This window comes from Pseudophryne corroboree, unplaced genomic scaffold, assembly GCF_028390025.1.
Source record: "Pseudophryne corroboree isolate aPseCor3 unplaced genomic scaffold, aPseCor3.hap2 scaffold_460, whole genome shotgun sequence".
NCBI classification, from domain to species: domain Eukaryota; kingdom Metazoa; phylum Chordata; class Amphibia; order Anura; family Myobatrachidae; genus Pseudophryne; species Pseudophryne corroboree.
The window spans coordinates 121,454-139,060 of NW_026970076.1; the positions used below are offsets into that span (position 1 = coordinate 121,454).

General features: G+C 47.8%; 15 non-coding genes across 15 annotated transcripts; 8 read left to right on the forward strand and 7 right to left on the reverse strand.

The window, feature by feature from the left end:
- Window positions 1–840: 840 nt before the first annotated feature.
- Window positions 841–1,004, forward strand: LOC135027133 (U1 spliceosomal RNA). The gene has a single exon (XR_010223648.1). It is a non-coding gene; the product is annotated as a U1 spliceosomal RNA (small nuclear RNA).
- A 152-nt stretch (window positions 1,005–1,156) lies between these two features.
- LOC135027149 (U1 spliceosomal RNA) lies at window positions 1,157–1,319 on the forward strand. Its single transcript, XR_010223663.1, has one exon. It is a non-coding gene; the product is annotated as a U1 spliceosomal RNA (small nuclear RNA).
- A 675-nt stretch (window positions 1,320–1,994) lies between these two features.
- On the forward strand, window positions 1,995–2,158 carry LOC135027143 (U1 spliceosomal RNA). The gene has a single exon (XR_010223658.1). It is a non-coding gene; the product is annotated as a U1 spliceosomal RNA (small nuclear RNA).
- A 152-nt stretch (window positions 2,159–2,310) lies between these two features.
- LOC135027150 (U1 spliceosomal RNA) lies at window positions 2,311–2,473 on the forward strand. Its single transcript, XR_010223664.1, has one exon. It is a non-coding gene; the product is annotated as a U1 spliceosomal RNA (small nuclear RNA).
- A 670-nt stretch (window positions 2,474–3,143) lies between these two features.
- On the forward strand, window positions 3,144–3,307 carry LOC135027142 (U1 spliceosomal RNA). Its single transcript, XR_010223657.1, has one exon. It is a non-coding gene; the product is annotated as a U1 spliceosomal RNA (small nuclear RNA).
- Window positions 3,308–3,459: 152 nt separating this feature from the next.
- LOC135027159 (U1 spliceosomal RNA) lies at window positions 3,460–3,622 on the forward strand. The gene has a single exon (XR_010223673.1). It is a non-coding gene; the product is annotated as a U1 spliceosomal RNA (small nuclear RNA).
- Window positions 3,623–4,293: 671 nt separating this feature from the next.
- Window positions 4,294–4,457, forward strand: LOC135027140 (U1 spliceosomal RNA). Its single transcript, XR_010223655.1, has one exon. It is a non-coding gene; the product is annotated as a U1 spliceosomal RNA (small nuclear RNA).
- A 152-nt stretch (window positions 4,458–4,609) lies between these two features.
- On the forward strand, window positions 4,610–4,772 carry LOC135027124 (U1 spliceosomal RNA). Its single transcript, XR_010223639.1, has one exon. It is a non-coding gene; the product is annotated as a U1 spliceosomal RNA (small nuclear RNA).
- Window positions 4,773–5,129: 357 nt separating this feature from the next.
- LOC135027137 (U1 spliceosomal RNA) lies at window positions 5,130–5,293 on the reverse strand. Its single transcript, XR_010223652.1, has one exon. It is a non-coding gene; the product is annotated as a U1 spliceosomal RNA (small nuclear RNA).
- Window positions 5,294–5,968: 675 nt separating this feature from the next.
- LOC135027152 (U1 spliceosomal RNA) lies at window positions 5,969–6,131 on the reverse strand. The gene has a single exon (XR_010223666.1). It is a non-coding gene; the product is annotated as a U1 spliceosomal RNA (small nuclear RNA).
- A 152-nt stretch (window positions 6,132–6,283) lies between these two features.
- Window positions 6,284–6,447, reverse strand: LOC135027141 (U1 spliceosomal RNA). The gene has a single exon (XR_010223656.1). It is a non-coding gene; the product is annotated as a U1 spliceosomal RNA (small nuclear RNA).
- Window positions 6,448–7,122: 675 nt separating this feature from the next.
- On the reverse strand, window positions 7,123–7,285 carry LOC135027153 (U1 spliceosomal RNA). Its single transcript, XR_010223667.1, has one exon. It is a non-coding gene; the product is annotated as a U1 spliceosomal RNA (small nuclear RNA).
- A 152-nt stretch (window positions 7,286–7,437) lies between these two features.
- Window positions 7,438–7,601, reverse strand: LOC135027146 (U1 spliceosomal RNA). The gene has a single exon (XR_010223660.1). It is a non-coding gene; the product is annotated as a U1 spliceosomal RNA (small nuclear RNA).
- Window positions 7,602–8,275: 674 nt separating this feature from the next.
- LOC135027156 (U1 spliceosomal RNA) lies at window positions 8,276–8,438 on the reverse strand. The gene has a single exon (XR_010223670.1). It is a non-coding gene; the product is annotated as a U1 spliceosomal RNA (small nuclear RNA).
- A 152-nt stretch (window positions 8,439–8,590) lies between these two features.
- On the reverse strand, window positions 8,591–8,754 carry LOC135027132 (U1 spliceosomal RNA). The gene has a single exon (XR_010223647.1). It is a non-coding gene; the product is annotated as a U1 spliceosomal RNA (small nuclear RNA).
- Between the last annotated feature and the right edge of the window lie 8,853 nt (window positions 8,755–17,607).

Consider the following 17,607-nt stretch of genomic DNA (forward strand, 5'->3'; position numbering starts at 1 on the left):
GTTGGGTGGGTGGTGTGTCGGAGGTGGAGCACATGCAAATGATTGTGTATCATCCAGCTAGTGAGAGAGAAAACTCATGCAGGAGTGTGCCTGCTTGTCAGTGGGTTATGCACCTTTCCAGACGTCAAATCTACATGGAGCAGCTGGAGAGGACAAGAGCAGGTTTGCAAAATATAGACAGAAGAGCTCTCCAGCCTAGTTTGCTGTCTGTTTCCACTTCTCTTTTCTTGAGCCGCTCCCTTCTATGCCCTTGCGCACTATCCTGACTTCTCCCATCTGCTTACTTTGTGCCTTCCAACGCACAATGCGAACTACAGGTAGTGCTGCAGGGCCCACACCCTTTTACTTGCCATACAGAGCAGCTCTGGAGTTGTTACAGTGCCCAGCTTCTGCAAGAAATCAGCTTGAATGCTTCAGGGGCTGGGGCATAGCCAACATGAGCCCCGCACCGAAGGAGGGTGGAGGTGTTTAATGCGAACTATAGGTCATCCAAGCGCCGCAAAAGGCCGCCATGCCCTGCATGCCCCTTTTCTCTTTTCATATGCAGACGAGGGTTGAAGCCAACTTTGACCCACTGCTTGGATGACATCACCATATGCAAATCCATCTGCTGCAGGCCTTCCCCCAGGAATGCTTGCACTAGTTGTTGCATTTGGTTTGTTGTTTGGGGGTGCTTCAGTATTAGGCAGCCTTCTGCCCTCCCATGTTCATCTGAAAATATGTGTTCTCCCTGCAGTTGTTGTCCCCAGATGAGAGTTCCCTTGTGCTGCCTCAGTTGAATCTTCTTTACTTGACAGAGATGTGCCTGAGCATCGGCCCTCCCCAGCCCTATCCCAAATCATACTTATTTTGCATAGGAGATACCATGGTCATGAAGATTGTTCTCCCAGGGTGAGGTTCATTCATTGCATTCTGGGTATGCTGACTCCTGTGATTTCCCCAAATGTGGGAAACTTGACTGCATTATTTGTGGTAGTGGGGGACTGTGTTTGTGCTTTCCTCTGGTCAGCTCTGGTAAAAGTCAGATTTCTTTGTCTCAGATCTTCCTCTAGCCTTGTTCTTCTTTCGAGAGTTCCCTTGTGCTGCCTCAGTTGGATCTCCTTTACTTGACAGGGGGGTGCCCAAGCAGCGACCCTCCCCAGCTCTAGCCCAACTCCTACTTACCTGCCAGGTGAGATACTATGATCATGAAGGTGCTTCTCCCAGGGCAAGGCTCACCCATTGCACTCTGGGTGTGCTGCCCCTGTGATTTCCCCAAATGTGGGAAACTTGACTGCATAATTTGTGTTTCCACTGGTCGGCTTTCATATAATTCAGATCTCTTTGTCTCAGGTCTCTCTCCAGCCTAGTTTGCAGTCTGTTTCCACTTCTTCTTTTTTTGAGCCCCTCCCTTCTATACCCTTGTGCACTATCCTGACTTCTCCTCCTGTCTGCTTACTTTGTGCCTTCCAATGCACAATGCAAACTACAGGTAGTGCTGCAGGGCCCACAAACTTTTACTTGCATTACAGAGCAGCTCTGGAGCTGTTACAGTGCCAAGCTGCTGCAAGAAATCAGCTTGAATGCTTCAGGGGCTGGGGCATTGCCAACATGAGCCCCACACCGAAGGAGGGTGGGGGTGTTTAATGCGAACTAAGGGTCATCTAAGCGCCGCAAAAGGCCGCCATTCCCTGCATACCCCTTTTCTCTTTTCATATGCAGATGAGGGTTCCAGCCAACTTTGGCCCACTGCTTGGATGACATCACTGTATGCAAATCCGTCTTCTGCAGACCTTCCCCCAGGAATGCTTGTACTAGTTGTTGCGTTTGGTTTGTTGTTTGGGGGTGCGTCAGTATTAGGCAGCCTTCTGCCCTCCCATGTTCATCTGAAAATATGTGTTCTCCCTGCAGTTGTTGTCCCCAGATGAGAGTTCCCTTGTGCTGCCTCAGTTGAATCTCCTTTACTTGACAGAGATGTGCCTGAGCAGCGGCCCTCCCCAGCCCTATCCCAAATCATACTTATTTTGCATAGGAGATATCATGGTAATGAAGACTGTTATCCCAGGGTGAGGTTCATTCATTGCATTCTGGGTATGCTGACCCCTGTGATTTCCCCAAATGTGGGAAACTCGACTTCATTATTTGTGGTAGTGGGGGACTGTGTTTGTGCTTTCCTCTGGTCAGCTCTGGTAAAAGTCAGATTTATTTGTCTCAGATCTTCCTCTAGCCTTGTTCTTCTTTCGAGAGTACCCTTGTGCTGACTCAGTTGGATCTCCTTCACTTGACAGGGAAGTGCCCGAGCAGCGACCCTACCCAGCTCTAGCCCAACTCCTACTTACCTGCCAGGTGAGATACTATGATCATGAAGGTGCTTCTCCCAGGGCAAGGCTCACCCATTGCACTCTGGGTGTGCTGCTCTTGCGATTTCCCCAAATGTGGGAAACTTGACTGCATAATTTGTGTTTCCCCTGGTCGGCTCTCGTATAATTCAGATCTCTTTGTCTCAGGTCTCTCTCCAGCCTAGTTTGCTGTCTGTTTCCACTTCTCTTTTCTTGAGCCGCTCCCTTCTATGCCCTTGCGCACTATTATGACCTCTCCTGTCTGCTTACTTTGTGCCTTCCAACGTCAATGCAAACTACAGGTAGTGCTGCAGGGCCCACACCCTTTTACATGCTTTACAGAGCAGCTCTGGAGCTGTTACAGTGCCCAGCTGCTGCAAGAAATCAGCTTGAATGCTTCAGGGGCTGGGGCATAGCCAACATGAGCACCACACCGAAGGAGGGTGGAGGTGTTTAATGTGAATTAGGGGTCATCCAAGCGCCGCAAAAGGCCGCCATGCCCTGCACATCCCTTTTTTCTTTTCATATGCAGACGAGGGTTGAAGCCAACTTTGACCCACTGCTTGGATGACATCACCATATGCAAATCCATCTGCTGCAGGCCTTCCCCCAGGAATGCTTGCACTAGTTGTTGCATTTGGTTTGTTGTTTGGGGGTGCTTCAGTATTAGGCAGCCTTCTGCCCTCCCATGTTCATCTGAAAATATGTGTTCTCCCTGCAGTTGTTGTCCCCAGATGAGAGTTCCCTTGTGCTGCCTCAGTTGAATCTCCTTTACTTGACAGAGATGTGCCTGAGCAGCGGCCCTCCCCAGCTCTATCCCAAATCATACTTATTTTGCATAGGAGATACCATGGTCATGAAGATTGTTCTCCCAGATTGAGGTTCATTCTTTGCATTCTGGGTATGCTGACCCCTGTGATTTCCCCAAATGTGGGAAACTTGACTGCATTATTTGTGGTAGTGGGGGACTGTGTTTGTGCTTTCCTCTGGTCAGCTCTGGTAAAAGTCAGATTTCTTTGTCTCAGATCTTCCTCTAGCCTTGTTCTTCTTTCGAGAGTTCCCTTGTGCTGCCTCAGTTGGATCTCCTTCACTTGACAGGGGGGTGCCCGAGCAGCGACCCTCCCCAGCTCTAGCCCAACTCCTACTTACCTGCCAGGTGAGATACTATGATCATGTAGGTGCTTCTCCCAGGGCAAGGCTCACCCATCGCACTCTGGGTGTGCTGCCCCTGTGATTTCCCCAAATGTGGGAAACTTGACTGCATAATTTGTGTTTCCCCTGGTCGGCTCTCGTATAATTCAGATGTCTTTGTCTCAGGTCTCTCTCCAGCCTAGTTTGCTGTCTGTTTCCACTTCTCTTTTCTTGAGCCGCTCCCTTCTATGCCCTTGCGCACTATCCTGACTTCTCCCGTCTGCTTACTTTGTGCCTTCCAACGCACAATGCGAACTACAGGTAGTGCTGCATGGCCCACACCCTTTTACTTGCCTTACAGAGCAGCTCTGGAGCTGTTACAGTGCCCAGCTGCTGCAAGAAATCAGCTTGAATGCTTCAGGGGCTGGGGCATAGCCAACATGAGCCCCACACCGAAGGAGGGTGGAGGTGTTTAATGCGAACTAGGGGTCATCCAAGCGCCGCAAAAGGCCGCCATGCCCTGCACGCCCCTCTTCTCTATTCATATGCAGATGAGGGTTGAAGCCAACTTTGACCCACTGCTTGGATGACATCACCATATGCAAATCCATCTGCTGCAGGCCTTCCCCCAGGAATGCTTGCACTAGTTGTTGCATTTGGTTTGTTGTTTGGGGGTGCTTCAGTATTAGGCAGCCTTCTGCCCTCCCATGTTCATCTGAAAATATGTGTTCTCCCTGCAGTTGTTGTCCCCAGATGAGAGTTCCCTTGTGCTGCCTCAGTTGAATCTCCTTTACTTGACAGAGATGTGCCTGAGCAGCGGCCCTCCCCAGCTCTATCCCAAATCATACTTATTTTGCATAGGAGATACCATGGTCATGACGATTGTTTTCCCAGGGTGAGGTTCATTCATTGCATTCTGGGTATGCTGACCCCTGTGATTTCCCCAAATGTGGGAAATTGGACTGCATTATTTGTGGTAGTGAGGGACTGTGTTTGTGCTTTCCTCTGGTCAGCTCTGGTAAAAGTCAGATTTCTTTGTCTCAGATCTTCCTCTAGCCTTGTTCTTCTTTCGAGAGTTCCCTTGTGCTGCCTCAGTTGGATCTCCTTCACTTGACAGGGGGGTGCCCGAGCAGCGACCCTCCCCAGCTCTAGCCCAGCTCCTACTTACCTGCCAGGTGAGATACTATGATCATGAAGGTGCTTCTCCCAGGGCAAGGCTCACCCATTGCACTCTGGGTGTGCTGCTCCTGCGGTTTCCCCAAATGTTGGACACATGACTGCATAATTTGTGTTTCACCTGGTCGGCTCTCGTATAATTCAGATCTCTTTGTCTCAGGTCTCTCTCCAGCCTAATTTGCAGTCTGTTTCCACTTCTCTTTTCTTGAGTTGCTCCCTTCTATGCACTTGCGCACTATCCTGACTTCTCCTGTCTGCTTACTTTGTGCCTTCCAACGCACAATGCAAACTACAGGTAGTGCTGCAGGGCCCACACCCTTTTACTTGCCTTACAGAGCAGCTTTGGAGCTGTTACAGTGCCCAGCTGCTGCAAGAAATCAGCTTGAATGCTTCAGGGGCTGGGGCATAGCCATCATGAGCCCCACACCGAGGGAGCAACTCGAAAGAAGAACAAGGCTAGAGGAAGATCTGAGACAAAGAAATCTGACTTTTACCAGAGCTGACCAGAGGAAAGCACAAACACAGTCCCTCACTACCACAAATAATGCAGTCCAGTTTCCCACATTTGGGGAAATCACAGGGGTCAGCATACCCAGAATGCAATGAATGAACCTCACCCTGGGAGAACAATCTTCATGACCATGGTATCTCCTATGCAAAATAAGTATGATTTGGGGATAGAGCTGGGGAGGGCCGCTGCTCAGGCACATCTCTGTCAAGTAAAGGAGATTCAACTGAGGCAGCACAAGGGAACTCTCATCTGGGGACAACAACTGCAGGGAGAACACATATTTTCAGATGAACATGGGAGGGCAGAAGGCTGCCTAATACTGAAGCACCCCCAAACAACAAACCAAATGCAACAACTAGTGCAAGCATTCCTGGGGGAAGGCCTGCAGCAGATGGATTTGCATATGGTGATGTCATCCAAGCAGTGGGTCAAAGTTGGCTTCAACCCTCGTCTGCATATGAAAAGAAAAAAGGGATGTGCAGGGCATGGCGGCCTTTTGCGGCGCTTGGATGACCCCTAATTCACATTAAACACCTCCACCCTCCTTCGGTGTGGGGCTCATGTTGGCTATGCCCCAGCCCCTGAAGCATTCAAGCTGATTTCTTGCAGCAGCTGGGCACTGTAACAGCTCCAGAGCTGCTCTGTAAAGCATGTAAAAGGGTGTGGGCCCTGCAGCACTACCTGTAGTTTGCATTGTGCATTGGAAGGCACAAAGTAAGCAGACAGGAGGAGAAGTCAGGATAGTGCACAAGGGTATAGAAGGGAGGGGCTCAAAAAAAAAGAAGTGGAAACAGACTGCAAACTAGGCTGGAGAGAGACCTGAGACAAAGAGATCTGAATTATATGAAAGCCGACCAGTGGAAACACAAATTATGCAGTCAAGTTTCCCACATTTGGGGAAATCGCAAGAGCAGCACACCCAGAGTGCAATGGGTGAGCCTTGCCCTGGGAGAAGCACCTTCATGATCATAGTATCTCACCTGGCAGGTAAGTAGGAGTTGGGCTAGAGCTGGGTAGGGTCGCTGCTCGGGCACTTCCCTGTCAAGTGAAGGAGATCCAACTGAGTCAGCACAAGGGAACTCTCGAAAGAAGAACAAGGCTAGAGGAAGATCTGAGACAAAGAAATCTGACTTTTACCAGAGCTGACCAGAGGAAAGCACAAACACAGTCCCCCACTACCACAAATAATGCAGTCAAGTTTCCCACATTTGGGGAAATCACAGGGGTCAGCATACCCAGAATGCAATGAATGAACCTCACCCTGGGATAACAGTCTTCATTACCATGATATCTCCTATGCAAAATAAGTATGATTTGGGATAGGGCTGGGGAGGGCCGCTGCTCAGGCACATCTCTGTCAAGTAAAGGAGATTCAACTGAGGCAGCACAAGGGAACTCTCATCTGGGGACAACAACTGCAGGGAGAACACATATTTTCAGATGAACATGGGAGGGCAGAAGGCTGCCTAATACTGAAGCACCCCCAAACAACAAACCAAATGCAACAACTAGTACAAGCATTCCTGGGGGAAGGTCTGCAGAAGCCGGATTTGCATACAGTGATGTCATCCAAGCAGTGGGCCAAAGTTGGCTGGAACCCTCATCTGCATATGAAAAGAGCAAAAGGGGTATGCAGGGAATGGCGGCCTTTTGCGGCGCTTGGATGACCCTTAGTTCGCATTAAACACCCCCACCCTCCTTCGGTGTGGGGCTCATGTTGGCAATGCCCCAGCCCCTGAAGCATTCAAGCTGATTTCTTGCAGCAGCTTGGCACTGTAACAGCTCCAGAGCTGCTCTGTAATGCAAGTAAAAGTTTGTGGGCCCTGCAGCACTACCTGTAGTTTGCATTGTGCATTGGAAGGCACAAAGTAAGCAGACAGGAGGAGAAGTCAGGATAGTGCACAAGGGTATAGAAGGGAGGGGCTCAAAAAAAAAGAAGTGGAAACAGACTGCAAACTAGGCTGGAGAGAGACCTGAGACAAAGAGATCTGAATTATATGAAAGCCGACCAGTGGAAACACAAATTATGCAGTCAAGTTTCCCACATTTGGGGAAATCGCAAGAGCAGCACACCCAGAGTGCAATGGGTGAGCCTTGCCCTGGGAGAAGCACCTTCATGATCATAGTATCTCACCTGGCAGGTAAGTAGGAGTTGGGCTAGAGCTGGGTAGGGTCGCTGCTCGGGCACTTCCCTGTCAAGTGAAGGAGATCCAACTGAGTCAGCACAAGGGAACTCTCGAAAGAAGAACAAGGCTAGAGGAAGATCTGAGACAAAGAAATCTGACTTCTACCAGAGCTGACCAGAGGAAAGCACAAACACAGTCCCCCACTACCACAAATAATGCAGTCAAGTTTCCCACATTTGGGGAAATCACAGGGGTCAGCATACCCAGAATGCAATGAATGAACCTCACCATGGGATAACAGTCTTCATTACCATGATATCTCCTATGCAAAATAAGTATGATTTGGGATAGGGCTGGGGAGGGCCGCTGCTCAGGCACATCTCTGTCAAGTAAAGGAGATTCAACTGAGGCAGCACAAGGGAACTCTCATCTGGGAACAACAACTGCAGGGAGAACACATATTTTCAGATGAACATGGGAGGGCAGAAGGCTGCCTAATACTGAAGCACCCCCAAACAACAAACCAAATGCAACAACTAGTACAAGCATTCCTCGGGGAAGGTCTGCAGAAGCCGGATTTGCATACAGTGATGTCATCCAAGCAGTGGGCCAAAGTTGGCTGGAACCCTCATCTGCATATGAAAAGAGAAAAGGGGTATGCAGGGAATGGCGGCCTTTTGCGGCGCTTGGATGACCCTTAGTTCGCATTAAACACCCCCACCCTCCTTCGGTGTGGGGCTCATGTTGGCAATGCCCCAGCCCCTGAAGCATTCAAGCTGATTTCTTGCAGCAGCTTGGCACTGTAACAGCTCCAGAGCTGCTCTGTAATGCAAGTAAAAGTTTGTGGGCCCTGCAGCACTACCTGTAGTTTGCATTGTGCATTGGAAGGCACAAAGTAAGCAGACAGGAGGAGAAGTCAGGATAGTGCACAAGGGTATAGAAGGGAGGGGCTCAAAAAAGAAGAAGTGGAAACAGACTGCAAACTAGGCTGGAGAGAGACCTGAGACAAAGAGATCTGAATTATATGAAAGCCGACCAGTAGAAACACAAATTATGCAGTCAAGTTTCCCACATTTGGGGAAATCACAGGGGCAGCACACCCAGAGTGCAATGAGTGACCCTTGCCCTGGGAGAAGCACCTTCATGATCATAGTATCTCACCTGGCAGGTAAGTAGGAGTTGGGCTAGAGCTGGGGAGGGTCGCTGCTTGGGCACCCCCCTGTCAAGTAAAGGAGATCCAACTGAGGCAGCACAAGGGAACTCTCGAAAGAAGAACAAGGCTAGAGGAAGATCTGAGACAAAGAAATCTGACTTTTACCAGAGCTGACCAGAGGAAAGCACAAACACAGTCCCCCACTACCACAAATAATGCAGTCAAGTTTCCCAAATTTGGGGAAATCACAGGGGTCAGCATACCCAGAATGCAATGAATGAACCTCACCCTGGGAGAACAATCTTCATGACCATGGTATCTCCTATGCAAAATAAGTATGATTTGGGATAGGGCTGGGGAGGGCCGCTGCTCAGGCACATCTCTGTCAAGTAAAGAAGATTCAACTGAGGCAGCACAAGGGAACTCTCATCTGGGGACAACAACTGCAGGGAGAACACATATTTTCAGATGAACATGGGAGGGCAGAAGGCTGCCTAATACTGAAGCACCCCCAAACAACAAACCAAATGCAACAACTAGTGCAAGCATTCCTGCGGGAAGGCCTGCAGCAGATGGATTTGCATATGGTGATGTCATCCAAGCAGTGGGTCAAAGTTGGCTTCAACCCTCGTCTGCATATGAAAAGAGAAAAGGGGCGTGCAGGGCATGGCGGCCTTTTGCGGCGCTTGGATGACCTATAGTTTGCATTAAACACCTCCACCCTCCTTCGGTGTGGGGCTCATGTTGGCTATGCCCCAGCCCCTGAAGCATTCAAGCTGATTTCTTGCAGAAGCTGGGCACTGTAACAGCTCCAGAGATGCTCTGTATGGCAAGTAAAAGGGTGTGGGCCCTGCAGCACTACCTGTAGTTCGCATTGTGCGTTGGAAGGCACAAAGTAAGCAGATGGGAGAAGTCAGGATAGTGCGCAAGGGCATAGAAGGGAGCGGCTCAAGAAAAGAGAAGTGGAAACAGACAGCAAACTAGGCTGGAGAGCTCTTCTGTCTATATTTTGCAAACCTGCTCTTGTCCTCTCCAGCTGCTCCATGTAGATTTGACGTCTGGAAAGGTGCATAACCCACTGACAAGCAGGCACACTCCTGCATGAGTTTTCTCTCTCACTAGCTGGATGATACACAATCATTTGCATGTGCTCCACCTCCGACACACCACCCACCCAACCACCCAGTGACCAGAGCCACCCACAAGCCAACTGGCTCCGTGATTTAATTTGCACAGTGTAGTCATCCAGGCAGCATGTCCTTCTCAATGGAAGGATCTCTGGTTCCATGGAATCTTCCACATTGGAATGCTGCGGAATAAAAAGGATTTAAATATTCAGCTTGCTAGCATTCAATGTACCTGCGGCTTGGCTTTAGCACATGGGTCTTCATCCTGTGGCCCTCCAGCTGCTGTGAAACTACACATCCCAGCATGCCCTGCCACAGTTTTGCTATTAAGGTATGCTAAAACTGAGGCAGGGCATGCTGGGATGTGTAGTTCCACAGCAGCTGGAGGGTCGCAGGTTGAAGACCCATGTTCTAGCATGCCTGTTCTATGATGCATGTACCGTGATGTCACAATCAGCTTGGAATGGGGTGTCTAGCAGGCATTTGCTGACAGCCACTTGAGGGAGACACACATCAGGAGATGCAGCATATCGGAGGTCTTCGATGCCTTTCCAGCAAATGCACACCACCTGCTGCTGGTCTGGACACAAAACAATGCCCACAATCGAAGTCCCAAAATGCCCAACTACAGGATTCATGTAAGTAGTGAATTTAGGAATGAATTTAGAAGTAGGAAATTAAGTTAGTTCACAAGTACATTCAAATTCAGATCTAAAGTCTAGGTAGGCCTCACGTCCTGGCAGCCCCCAGCACTTAAAAATGCCTTGATTAGAGGTAGAGAATTAAATGTAGATAAAAAGTAGACACAAAATAAGACTCCACAGAGCAGTTATCAGGTGTCTTTATCAATTGTTGCATTTAAAAAATCAAGCAATTAGGGAACACAATGTTGCAACAATGTAACCCTATTTGCAAAATAGTACTAAATAAGTTTGTCGATGTAAGACATTTGCAAAGGCGCATCCAAAACACGCTGGAAAATGCAACTGAATCTGTTTTTGGAGGCTAGAATAGGAAATGTGCATCGGTCCTACAAGTACTGAAAGCTCTTCTACCATCTCCCTTTTCTGAAAAGCCATTTAATATATGGTTCCCAGATAGGGGACATATCAGATATTGCCTTTCAAAAGCAGCAAATATCATACCACTTCTATTGCCATCAAAGATAAACATTGATTGTTTTCAGATATTGGATTGAAAAAGCAGTCTTTATTGACATAAAGAAGCAAAAAAACATACATAAACATTACACACATAAGTACTGTGTTGCAGCACAGCCAAAACACAATACAAATGCTGTCGGTATAGTACAGTTCAAGAACTACAGCACAGGCCAGCCTACACTATAAATCATGAACTGCACTATACATTTAAACTATACAATAATACAACAGTTAATAAGGCTATGTGTGTGGAGTGTAAGAGGGTGAGGGAATCACAAGACCGAAGCTTTATTGTAACACAGACACATATAAGGGGAGGGGCAATAAATAGAAAGGTATCCTTTACTATAGAATGTAGTCTAATCTGACCTCTGTGCTCTTCCACAACTGAAAAACGGATAGTGTTCCCAAGCCTTCCATCCTGGAATATCTGTGGTCTTTCGCCAATGAAGAAAACAATCCCTCCCTCCAGCAGACCCTTCAACCACGATACAAGATCACAGCCAAAAGGCCGAGATGCAACTACACTTGAGCTTAACAAAAATGGCTAAAACTTAGTGGAGGAAAGTGCAGTGCACCAAAACATAAGCTGACACAATCATGGAGAATGTGCCAGCATATATGCTCTTCTATCTATATTTTGCAAACCTGCTCTTGTCCCCTCCAGCTGCTCTATGTAGATTTGACGTCTGGCAAGGTGCATAACCCACTGACAAGCAGGCACACTCCTGCATGTGTTTTCGCTCTCACTAGCTGGATGATACACAATCATTTGCATGTGCTCCACCTCCGACACACCACCCACCCAACCACCCAGTCACCAGAGCCACCCACAAACCAACTGGCTCCGTGATTTAATTTGCACAGTGTAGTCATCCAGGCAGCATGTCCTTCTCAATGGAAGGATCTCTGGTTCCATGGAATCTTCCACATTGGAATGCTGCGGAACAAAAAGGATTTAAATATTCAGCTTGCTAGCATTCAATGTACCTGCGGCTTGGCTCTAGCACATGGGTCTTCATCCTGTGGCCCTCCAGCTGCTGTGAAACTACACATCCCAGCATGCCCTGCCACAGTTTTGCTATTAAGGTATGCTAAAACTGAGGCAGGGCATGCTGGGATGTGTAGTTCCACAGCAGCTGGAGGGTCGCAGGTTGAAGACCCATGTTCTAGCATGCCTGTTCTATGATGCATGTACCGTGATGTCACAATCAGCTTGAAATGGGGTGTCTAGCAGGCATTTGCTGACAGACACTTGAGGGAGACACACATCAGGAGATGCAGCATATCGGAGGTCTTCGATGCCTTTCCAGCAAATGCACACCACCTGCTGCTGGTCTGGACACAAAACATTGCCCACAATCGAAGTCCCAAAATGCCCAACTACAGGATTCATGTAAGTAGTGAATTTAGGAATGAATTTAGAAGTAGGAAATTAAGTTAGTTCACAAGTACATTCAAATTCAGATCTAAAGTCTAGGTAGGCCTCACGTCCAGGCAGCCCCCGGCATTTAAAAATGCCTTGATTAGAGGTAGAGAATTAAATGTAGATAAGAAGTAGACACAAAATAAGACTCCACAGAGCAGTTATCAGGTGTCTTTATCAATTGTTGCATTTAAAAAATCAAGCAATTAGGGAACACAATGTTGCAACAATGTAACCCTATTTGCAAAATAGTACTAAATAAGTTTGTCGATGTAAGACATTTGCAAAGGCGCATCCAAAACACGCTGGAAAATGCAACTGAATCTGTTTTTGGAGGCTAGAATAGGAAATGAGCATCGGTCCTACAAGTACTGAAAGCTCTTCTCCCATCTCCCTTTTCTGAAAAGCCATTTAATATATGGTTCCCAGATAGGGGACATATCAGATATTGCCATTCAAAAGCATCAAATATCATACCACTTCTATTGCCATCAAAGATAAACATTGATTGTTTTCAGATATTGGATTGAAAAAGCAGTCTTTATTGACATAAAGAAGCAAAAAAACATACATAAACATTACACACATAAGTACTGTGTTGCAGCACAGCCAAAACACAATACAAATGCTGTCGGTATAGTACAGTTCAAGAACTACAGCACAGGCCAGCCTACACTATAAATCATGAACTGCACTATACATTTAAACAATACAATAATACAACAGTTAATAAGGCTTTGGGTGTGGAGTGTAAGAGGGTGAAGGAATCACAAGCCCGAAGCTTTATTGAAAGACAGACACATATAAAGAGAGGATTAATAAATACAAAGATATCCTTTACTATAGAATGTAGTCCAATCCGGTCTTTCAACTCTTCCACAACTGAAAAACGGATAGTGTTCCCAAGCCTTCCATCCTGGAATATCTTCAGTCTCTCGCCAATGAAGAAAACAATCCCTCCAGCAGACTCTTCAACCACGATACAAGATCACAGCCAAAAGGGCGAGAAGCAACTACACTTGCGTTTAACCAAAATGGCTAAAACTTAGTGAAGGAAAGTGCAGTGCACCAAAACATAAGCTGACACAATCATGGAGAATGCGCCAGCATATATGCTCTTCTGCGGCCCACTAGTAGATGAGCACTCTGCAGCCACCACAGAAGAGACACCCTTGTCCTCGGAGACATGGTTATCCGCTGATGCATCTGAAGATGCGATCCGGACCATTTGTCCAGCAGATCCCACTGAAAAGTTCTTGCGTGAAATCTGCTGAATGGAATCGCTTCGTAAGAAGCCACCATTTTTCCCAGGACCCTTGTGCAATGATGCACTGACACTTTTCCTGGTTTTAGGAGGTTCCTGACTAGCTCGGATAACTCCCTGGCTTTCTCCTCCGGGAGAAACACCTTTTTCTGGACTGTGTCCAGAATCATCCCTAGGAACAGCAGACGTGTCGTCGGGATCAGCTGCGATTTTGGAATATTTAGAATCCACCCGTGCTGTTGTAGCAGTACCCGAGATAGTGCTACTCTGACCTCCAACTGTTCCCTGGACTTTGCCCTTATCAGGAGATCGTCCAAGTAAGGGATAATTAAGACGCCTTTTCTTCGAAGAAGAATCATCATTTCGGCCATTACCTTGGTAAAGACCCGGGGGGCCGTGGACAATCCAAACGGCAGCGTCTGAAACTGATAATGACAGTTCTGTACTACGAACCTGAGGTACCCTTGGTGAGAAGGGCAATTTGGGACATGAAGGTAAGCATCCTTGATGTCCAGGGACACCATATAGTCCCCTTCTTCCAGGTTCGCTATCACTGCTCTGAGTGACTCCATCTTGAATTTGAACCTTTGTATGTAAGTGTTCAAAGATTTCAGATTTAGAATAGGTCTCACCGAGCCGTCTGGCTTCGGTACCACAAATAGTGTGGAATAATACCCCTTTCCCTGTTGTAGGAGGGGTACTTTGATTATCACCTGCTGGGAATACAGCTTGTGAATTGCTTCCAATACTGCCTCCCTGTCGGAGGGAGACGTTGGTAAAGCAGACTTCAGGAACCTGCGAGGGGGAGACGTCTCGAATTCCAATCTGTACCCCTGGGATACTACCTGTAGGATCCAGGGGTCCACTTGCGAGTGAGCCCACTGCGCGCTGAAACTCTTGAGACGACCCCCCACCGCACCTGAGTCCGCTTGTAAGGCCCCAGCGTCATGCTGAGGACTTGGCAGAAGCGGTGGAGGGCTTCTGTTCCTGGGAAGAGGCTGTCTGCTGCAGTCTTTTTCCCTTTCCTCTACCCCGGGGCAGATATGACTGGCCTTTTGCCCGCTTGCCCTTATGGGGACGAAAGGACTGAGGCTGAAAAGACGGTGTCTTTTTCTGCTGAGAGGTGAGTTGGGGTAAAAAGGTGGATTTTCCAGCTGTTGCCGTGGCCACCAGGTCCGAAAGACCGACCCCAAATAACTCCTCCCCTTTATACGGCAATACTTCCATATGCCGTTTGGAATCCGCATCACCTGATCACTGTCGTGTCCATAAACATCTTCTGGTAGAAATGGACATCGCACTTACTCTTGATGCCAGGGTGCAAATATCCCTCTGTGCATCACGCATATATAGAAACGCATCTTTTAAACGCTCTATAGTCAATAAAATACTGTCCCTGTCCAGGGTATCAATATTTTCAGTCAGGGACTCCGACCACGCCACCCCAGCGCTGCACATCCAGGCTGAGGCAATCGCTGGTCGCAGTATAACACCAGTATGTGTGTATATACTTTTTAGGACATTTTCCAGCTTCCTATCAACTGGCTCCTTGAGGGCGGCCGTATCAGGAGACGGTAACGCCACTTGTTTTGATAAGCGTGTGAGTGCCTTATCCACCCTAGGGGGTGTTTCCCAACGCGCCCTAACTTCTGGCGGGAAAGGGTATAATGCCAATAATTTCTTAGATATCAGCAATTTTTTATCGGGGGAGACCCACGCATCATCACACACTTCATTTAATTCTTCTGATTCAGGAAAAACTACGGGTAGTTTTTTCACACCCCACATAATACCCTTTTTTGTGGTACTTGTAGTATCAGAAATATGCAAAGCCTCCTTCATTGCCGTGATCATGTAACGTGTGGCCCTACTGGAAAATACGTTTGTTTCTTCACCGTCGACACTGGAGTCAGTGTCCGTGTCTGTGTCGACCGACTGAGGTAATGGGCGCTTTAGAGCCCCTGACGGTGTTTGAGACGCCTGGACAGGCACTAACTGACTTGCCGGCTGTCTCATGTCGTCAACAGTTTTTTGTAAAGTGCTGACACTATCACATAATTCCTTAAATAAGACCATCCAGTCAGGTGTCGACTCCTTATCGGGTAATATCACTACTACAGGCAATTGCTCCGCCTCCACACCATTTTCCTCCTCATACATGTCGACACACGCGTACCGACACACAGGACACACACAGGGAATGCTCTGATAGAGGACAGGACCCCACTAGCCCTTTGGGGAGACAGAGGGAGAGTTTGCCAGCACACACCAGAGCGCTATATATGTATAGGGACAACCTTATAAATAAGTGTTTCTCCCTTATAGCTGCTATATATGTTTTTATATGCCAAATTAGTGCCCCCCCCTCTCTTTTTTACCCTGTTTCTGTAGTGCAGGACTGCAGGGGAGAGTCAGGGAGACGTCCTTCCAGCGGAGCTGTGAGGGAAAATGGCGCTTGTGTGCTGAGGAGATAGGCTCCGCCCCCTTCACGGCGGCCTTTCTCCCGCTTTTTATGAGGTAAAATGGCAGGGGTTAAATACATCCATATAGCCCAGGAGCTATATGTGATGTATTTTTTACCATAAATAGTGTTTTCATTGCGTCTCAGGGCGCCCCCCCCCAGCGCCCTGCACCCTCAGTGACCGGAGTGTGAAGTGTGCTGAGAGCAATGGCGCACAGCTGCAGTGCTGTGCGCTACCTTTCTTGAAGACAAGATGCCTTCTGCCGCCGATTTCTGGACCTCTTCACTCTTCTGGCTCTGTAAGGGGGCCGGCGGCGCGGCTCCGGGACCCATCCATGGCTGGGCCTGTGATCGTCCCTCTGGAGCTAATGTCCAGTAGCCAAGAAGCCCAATCCACTCTGCACGCAGGTGAGTTCGCTTCTTCTCCCCTTAGTCCCTCGATGCAGTGAGCCTGTTGCCAGCAGGACTCACTGAAAATAAAAAAACCTAAGTCTATACTTTTATTCTAAGCAGCTCAGGAGAGCTACCTAGATTGCACCCTTCTCAGCCGGGCACAAAAACCTAACTGAGGCTTGGAGGAGGGTCATAGGGGGAGGAGCCAGTGCACACCACCTAGTCCTAAAGCTTTTACTTTTGTGCCCTGTCTCCTGCGGAGCCGCTAATCCCCCATGGTCCTGACGGAGTCCCCAGCATCCACTTAGGACGTCAGAGAAAATGATGCTTATCTTTTTGAAGATGGAGAGTCAGTGGAGGTACACCCAACGCGTTTCGTCCTTAGACTTCATCACCCCTTGATGAAGTCTAAGGACGAAACGCGTTGGGTGTACCTCCACTGACTCTCCATCTTCAAAAAGATAAGCATCATTTTTATCATCCTGAAATATTTTTTATCAGTATGAAATTGTTTTTACTGATTTTACATGATTTTGGATTCTAGCTAAATTATATACTCTATTTTTACCTGTTTATGTTTTTAAAATCTTTTTTTTTTACTGCATATCAAAAAAAAATTTTTTACCTACTTTTTTATCCCATCATTATATTATAAATTGCATAAATAAATATATTGTTACCCTTTTTCTAAAACCGTATCCTGCTATATTCTTCATAGTTACTTTAATTTGATAGACACTGTAAGTCGCTGGTACCCCTATTCCCCTTTTTTTCATATATATATATATATATATATATATGCACACACACTCATGTATATACATGCATATACATGTATACACAAATACACGTATGTACATGTTTATGTATGTATAATACACTGATAGAGTACATTATATTTATGAATTAATTGCTTCCCGATTCTGCAGCATCATCATCAGCACCACCAGTGTTACTCACAGTCACTTCACACTGACTGCTGCACAACACATCACTTAATTTCCGGGCCGCCCGCCACCTGGTGAAGAGACATGGGAGATGAAGGACCAGCAGTGCCACGTTGAGCGGAAGTATTGTGAATTAGTTACCCACACACTCCTTGTGACACCTGCTCCCCGTCTGCCCTCCCACCCGCCGCCTGCCGTCCGGAACCCACACTGACAAGTAAGTCTCAGCAGAATGTGTCTGCCAGCAGCTCCCAGTCCCTCCTAGAGGAACACTGCCAGTGGTGTGGCGGCCGCGGCACACTAGGACTGAGAGACCGCAGCAGGAGGAAAGCACAGGTGGGCGGGAGGAGAGCATGGGCGGACATCACCACGTCACATTGCAAGGTGACGCCAGTCACCCCAGTGAGGCTG